Here is a 7,561-nt window from a genome sequence, read left to right as displayed (position 1 = left end):
GATACTAAACTGACAGCAGCAGCCAGTCGCAAAGCAAGCCCAGAGAAGAATTGTGACTTCAGAGGCAGAACCAGAATCTAATACTTTCTTATGAGGATGGGTGGTTATAAGAACTAAATGGAATGAATTTTGGAATCAGAGTTATGACCAAAGCCAGATCAAGAACATGCAGAAGCAAATAAAGCATCAAAATTTGCTGCGGACTTAAAGACTCAGGTGCCAGAACCTATCCTCAACACTAAATCTCCTTGCACAGATTTTTTTTAAAAGAGCAAGAGCACACTTGTACAGCCCTGTTGTCCCTCATCTGAAAAGAAATCACCATCCATTAACCAGATAGAGTTTGAGAAAGGAGAGGTCTATGGTAAGGGAGGCTTTAAATGAGAGCAACAGCATGAGCAGTGGTGCAGAGTTGGGATAACCTGACGAGAGAATGGTCATCCTCCTTTGTAGAACTCTGGGATACACTTAAGGAATAAATCCTCTATGGAAAGCAATGATTTGGGGACAAAGTTAGATGTTAAAAATCAATTCACAGTTTGCCTTTGCCTTACTTTGAATTTCAGAGTTGCACTCTGTAAAGATTGTTTTGTGTCATTCTCTCAGCCTCCCTGCCCATTAGACGCTGTTATTTTTGTCTTGGGCTCATTAAACAAAGTACTGGCAGGGTAGAGGCTCCGTCTTCCCTTGAAAGTGACTTCATCTATTGTAATCATGTTGTGCGATAATGTAACAGTAAGCTCTCTGTCAGAGCTCTGAGTCCTAAAATAGAGCGGCAGGACCTCACTTACTTAGCCTGAGCACGTCACCATTGTACTGTGGTTCTGACAGCACTGGCAAGGAAACCCAGAGGTGGGGCTCAATCTGTTTGTTCTCATCTCAAAGAACTTATAATATAGTAATAGTAGCTAGAGGCACTCCCAAAGGAAGCAGATGCTTACATAGAACCTACACTTTTATTTCAAAGAGGTGAGGCACGAAGACTAGCTGATTAAAAAGGAGAGAGAAACCCACTTAAGATTAGAGGCTGGATTGCCTACTGCATAAGAGCACAGGGTCTGAAGTCAGATCAACCTGGAACGAATTGCTACGTCTACCACCAGGCAGCTCAGGTAAACCAGTTATCCTTGTAGATCCTTAATTCCTCATTGTAAAATGGGAAATTGTAATACCTGTCTCAAAGGGTTATTGCCAAAAAGTTACATGATGTAATAACAAAGCATTTAGCTCTTGCTTGACACATGGTAAATACTCAATAGATTATTGCTATTATTCATTGATAGGTCCAAGAATCCTATGCAAAAAGAATCGACGGTATATATCTGTGTTGTAAGACTGGAGTTCAGTTCATTGTATACCCAGGTTGATACAAAAGTGTTGAGTTAATGAGACTAACAATGTCACAGAAAGAGATTTCCCACAGGTTGGAGGGCCCATTTAAAGTCTCTGTATCCATTCTGTGATTATGTCTACTCAGTTCTTGACATTTCCTGTCCCATAGCCTGGTGGTACCTTTCCCCTGGCTAAAATGGCCAGCAATACTGGCATTTTGAGTTTAAGGTCATTGTGGTGTTGGGTTCCAACCTCCTTAAGCCAGATGGAAAACAGAGCTGGTCATCTAAAACAAAGTTCATGACACCAATTCCAAGGAATATTCATTGTCCAGTGAAATCACACATTGCAGCAAGAGGAAGAGCTGGTGAATTTTTAAAAAGCCACTGAATTGCAGGATGCCTGAGTGGCTTAGTGGTTGGGCATCTGCCTTTGGCCCAGGGTGTCATCCTGGAGTCCCACATCGGGCTCCTGCACGGGGCTTGCTTCTCTCTCAGCTTATGTCTCTGCCTCTCTCATGAATAAATAAATAAAATCTCTTTTAAAAATGCCACTGAACTGCAAAAGAAGAGCATATAGAGTACATTAAATAATCAGAATCACTTCGGTACTTACTAAAAATGAAGATTCCTGGATTCCCATCCTAGGCTACTGAATCAGGGCCTCTGGAAACATAGATTCCCAGAACCTATATTCCCAGAACAAGCATCCCCATATGATTCTGGTTTAGGTGGCCTCTGTGCTCCACTTTGAAAATCACTGGTTTAAATAAAGCTTAAATGTACTGAGGGAAATGCGGAGGGAGTTTTACAAAGAAGCCCAAATGGCCGAAGTCTTCAAGGAAAAAATAAAAAATAAAAAAGACTTCAGCTTATTTCAGCTAAAGCAATGTAGATTTAGGAAAAAGGTAGGTTCTTTAGTAAGCCACAGCTGAACTTTCTCACTTGGAATGGTGAAAGACAATCGATTTGGCTGCAATATCTTTTTGGAGTCTACTGCAACAGCTTCTTAGATATATCAGTTTTATTCATAAGGAACAATAATATAAGGCAATGCAATTTATTTTCCCAGGCCACTCAAGCTTTAAGAAATCTAATATTTATCAGCCCTTTACGGTACAAGTAGTAAAAAGCAAATTAAAACAAATAAGAAACAAGAGCTAAATGATTAGTCAATCTTTTTTTCCCCATGATTAAAATTAAAATTCTAACAGGACATAAGATTTCTGTAGCTTTAAGCCTAAGGAATTTGCACCTTCCAGTCCTTTTTCCCTGTTTAATTCACCTCTGTTGCCAGGACGGCATTATGCATTTAATTTTTTCAAGACTGCCATGTGTTTATTATGAGGATTTCCTTTTAATTGCTTGACTACAATCCTCTGCTTCAGCCAGAGCACAAGATGGTAGATAAGAGCATTCATTATCATCATTTGTGGGTGAAATTTGGACACAGGGGGAAAAAAAAAGAAATTTGGACACTGATTTGGATAGGGTAATGGGAGCAATGTTATTTTTCCTTAAAAACAATGACATTTCTGTGATTTTTTTTTTTTTTACTTACTTGGGTTGAGGATTTTTTTTACATGTAATGATAAAATATTGTGATAGATGGCAGTTCTTCTCTCTTAATTACACTAAAAGCAAAACACTTACTCCTAAGGAATAGTTGTGGCTTATACAAATACAAATCTTTTTCTTTTCAATATAGAGTAAGCCACTCTCCATTTAAAGGATCAGCCCGTGTACAATCACAGTCCCTGGTAGTCTGCCAAACACAATAGGGCATTAATTAACATGTGCTGGGGGATTCATCAACATGCACAGTGGTAGCATGCAATTGGAACCTTTTTCCCCCTCCCTTTCCTCCCTACGTCTGCAGAATTCATGAAAGATCTACTCTAGTATGTAAATCAGCTCTTGCTAAACGCCTCGTAATGGAGTTCCTTTATTTTTCAAAGCTGTTGTCAGAGCTACTCACATATCCTAGAAAGACATTTACTCTGTCTCTTTCTTATGTTTAAAATCCAACTACAGCGGGCAAAAATAACATATTTGTTTACTTGTCACGCAGATTGCACTGTAAATAAATCATCTGATAAATTACTCCCCAAAAAAGAACAGAATGAGATTCATTTCTTTTAATGTGGCGCTGGTGGAAATGGTAGACTTACTCCCCCTGCTAGACCAGGGTGACAGTATGTTGGCCGGCTCCCTTCCATGTGTGCTGAAAGAAGCACAGAAGTCACCATATCTACCTTCTACCCCCCTGGCGTGAACAGGTAAAAATAAATAAATAAGAAACGTAAATTTGATTTTAATTAGTTCTAAGTTGGGTCTTTCATCTAAGTCCTACCTTGCTAAGCCCTTGATGATTTCAGCAACTTTTAGATATTCTTCGGGACCACAGGATGGATTTAATCATCCAGACTTGTATGCACCAGACTTGGGACAGTAGAAAACCTGTCTACTTGAAGTGAAAGTAGAAATCAGGGTAATGGAAAACTGTGTTCATATCTATCACTTCTGACAAAAAAAGACACATAGATGTTTCACTTTAGTTTGAGCTTTAGATTGTAAAATTTGTGACTAGTTCTTTTTTAAAAAATGAAATAATATATGTAAAGTGCTTAGCAAAATACCTCAAGTAAATGCTTAGTAAATGGCAGTAGAATTAATCTTGAAAGTGGTGATAGAGGTGTGATTATTCTCATTTATTGTCTTTTCTAGCCCAGAAATCACTGGTATTATAAAAAGCACAATGCAGTTTTCATGTTTTAATCATTTTCAGTATATATCAATAAAATGCTTAGTTTGGGGATGGAGAGAATATAAGAAATTTGAAGGTTCAGTTTGATCCTCTTGCCCTTCCATAAACATCTGCCCTTTAGCTGATCTGTCTTAAAGAGAAGCAGTTCAGTGATTCAGATGTCTTTAAAGTTGTGCAGACCTGGTTTCTATCCCAGTTCTACGAAGTATGACCTTGAGTAAATTATTTAACTACACAGAGGTTCAGCTTCTTCTTTTGTAAAATGGGAAGAATGGTTAGAAGGAGTCACTGAGATGTTGTGTATCAAACACTCGGCAGCATCCTGGTACACAGAAATGACTCAGTAAATGGTAGAGATACACTCTTAATATATCCCAAACCTCCCTTCTATGTTGAAAGACACAGGAAGCATTCTTTGATCCACTTAGGAGGGAGAATGCTTCCTTTTCCTCTACCAAAGAGCAGGAGCTCCTGTCCACTGATATTCGGAAAATCTGAGAAAGTAAGCCAGATGGTAAATATTCTATGTCATTGCTTCTCTTCCTTGATTTTTTTCCCCAAGATTTACACTTTATAATTAGTAGTCAATGAGAACCAGATAATTAAAATTGCTTTCATTAAAAAAGCAACAACAATCACTTGGAAGTAAATAGTAAGTTTTGAAATATTAAAATTTACAACTTAAGTGAAAAATTCTCCTTATAAATACACATTTTTCTCCTACTAGAGACTTCTAGGAAAATACCTCTGTTTTATGAGCTTGTATTCCATCATGAATTCCAGCATGATTTTGTTTTTAATTTTCTCTTTGAAATTATGGAATATTTGGGGCAATGTTCTTACTATAGTTCCTTGAAGTGTGAAAAATTAGTTATGATATCCTATAAATTGTTTTTCAGTGAGAATATGTTTTTTGGCAATTAGTACAATTGTGTTGATGTTTCTATGGATCCATTTTTCCCTGCAGCCCTATTTATATCATATTTGACTTGTAAGATATTAAACAATTTACATCTCACATTTACTCTTATCCATAACAAGAAATTACAAGATAATTTTCCTATATTGAATTTAAGCAGACTGAAAAATACGATTGAACTTAGATTTTATGTGGAAGAGAGGTCATCATCATAGGAGCGTCAGTCTCCCCTGTCCTCAGCTACTGTCCAGAGTATGGGGAAGTAAAGTTAATTCCATGGGAAAAAAAAATATCAGAGGAAGACAGTTATTCTTTCATGAAGAAAAGATTGTATATTGTGCTTCACATCTGTTGCTTCACTTCAAAGGAATAGAAGACTCTCAAATCTTTGTTAAGACAAGGAAGACATACATAGGACATATTTAATATTAGAGGATATGGAAATTTGGGCATGTGTGTGCTGGGTTTTTTTTTTTTATATTGAGATCGTACAAGAAGTCTGTCTATAACGATCTTCTGAAACTGCAATTTCGGTGTTAACTGAAGTGATATTATAAGAACAACAACAGAAGCTGTTCTTTTCTGGGTTGGAAAAAAGAATTGGAAGATTACCCTTCCTGTTCCCGAGTCTCAAGGAATTTGAACTAAAGTGAGTTGGGAATGGAGACTTAGAGACAGAACATCATAGCTTGGATTTTTCCTGACAGCTGCTGTTTCTTTTATGAAAGGATGAGTATGGTCATTTAAAATAATTGTAATTCCCCAGTCATATTATGTTTGCTGAGAACACTTGTAAATACTAACATGGAGTTTTCTATGTGCCCAGCACCCGTCTGATCACCTGGTAAACAATAACTCATTTCACCTTCATAACAATTCTATGAGTCATGGGCCTTTATTATCATCCCCAGTTTACAGATGAATAAACTGAGGCACTGACCAGTTAAGCAACTTACCTCTGGTCTTTCAGCTAGGAAGTGCTTGCCTTCTGATTGCAATACCTGGCAGTTTGGCTCCAATGTCCATGTTTTTAACCGCCGTGCCATGCAGCGTCTCCAGCAAGCTGTGTTAGTTTTTCTTCTCCATGAAAAAATGGAATTGAATAGTAGCAGAAGATGGGTGTCAGAAGAAGAGAATCTACAACAGCCTGTCACCCATTTTAGGCCACAACAGTGTGTATTTAGCATCCTTTCAGACCCAAAGGTGAGCTCGGATTGATTGAGGCAAACTCTTATTAATTCAACAAGCAACAAACCAGGATTCAACAACATTAATTAATTGACTTGAGGTTAAATTCTAAATTATTCAGCATTTTGTAAAGAATGCCTAACATCTAATCAGTTAAGGACTACCAGTGACTTTGAATTACATCTTATTTTGAATAAATCAGCATTGGTTTAACAAATCTTTATTAGTTATCAATGGTTATTTCTTTGTTGGTATAAAAAATCATTATTGATATCAGTTTATTTAAGAATGGCTATAATTTGAATCAATTGCTAAGATCTCTCTCTCTCTTTTTTTTTTTTTCAAGTCCTGGAAGAACAAATGATTATGCAGCCAAATATTTGTGCTACCATCTTTGTTTCTCACTGGGTTTTCCAGTCAGTTAAGGAATATGAAGAAATGAGAGACAGGGGAGGGGAGGGGAGAGAGAGAGGGGGAAGGAAGGAAAAAAAGAATTTTAGGAGAATTTTCCCCATGATTTTTGAGAACTCTTATTCTGAGAGTATTTTTTACTGCCAAAATACAATATGATGGCATAGGCTCAATTATCTTCCATGTATATATGCAGCTCTGCGTGGGGGTATGAGGGTGTGGTGTGGGTCATGTGGGTGATGTGGGTGTGTAAAAGGTAATCTTGCCAACTATCAATGACATAATACACACATAAATGCCATATTCAAAACTAAAACACTATTATCTAAAACAATTTAACTTTTTTAGACATCTAACTTTTGTTTTCTAAGCAAAGAGCACTAATGTGAGGTTAGAACTATGAACCTCAGGAAAATTGAAGTCCCATATGTCATTATCACAGAATTGCCTCATGGTAAGGACATATTTTTGCCTCCCTGCCTCCTCCCCCACTTTACTCACACAAGCAAATGTGTGCACACCCACAGCCACACACATTCACATACTGATGCATTTATAAACTACAACAGTCTGTCGGAAAATGAAGAACTGGCGTCAGTTACCTGAATATTTTTGTCTACTCTGACATCTAACAATTTGTCTCATTATTCTCCCCGCCACCAGAGAGGCCAAACCCATCAGCAGTTAAATTGACTGATTTGTTGTGTTTTTTTTTTTTTTAAATCAAATTGCCTGCTCCCTACAAAAGTCACCTGCTTGGCAATGGTTCAACACTGCCTTTGACCATTTCAGAGGCTTCTTTTTCTGTGCTCACTCCTTTCCAGAATTCCCTCACGCATGCCCTGCATTCCCTCATGTATCCATTATTTTTGGAGTGGGGCTTTCAGCCTCCTCTCTATGGAATTTAAGTTCACATTTCTTATTAACCCATTGCCTCTCTGACAC

At 37.6% G+C, this 7,561-nt stretch overlaps 1 long non-coding RNA gene across 2 annotated transcripts in view; it reads right to left on the bottom strand.

Moving 5' to 3' along the window:
- Positions 1 to 5,972: 5,972 nt before the first annotated feature.
- The window catches only part of LOC140613991 (uncharacterized), a 293,774-nt gene continuing 292,185 nt past the window's right edge, over positions 5,973 to 7,561 (bottom strand). For both annotated transcript variants that reach the window (XR_012014906.1, XR_012014907.1), the window contains one exon: positions 5,973 to 6,094. This is a non-coding gene — a long non-coding RNA (uncharacterized lncRNA). The remainder of the gene's footprint in view (positions 6,095 to 7,561) is intronic.

This window comes from Canis lupus, chromosome 2 (genome assembly GCF_048164855.1).
Source record: "Canis lupus baileyi chromosome 2, mCanLup2.hap1, whole genome shotgun sequence".
Taxonomy (NCBI): domain Eukaryota; kingdom Metazoa; phylum Chordata; class Mammalia; order Carnivora; family Canidae; genus Canis; species Canis lupus.
The sequence above is the reverse complement of the archived record's forward strand: the minus strand, read 5'-3'. Positions and strand labels throughout refer to the sequence as shown.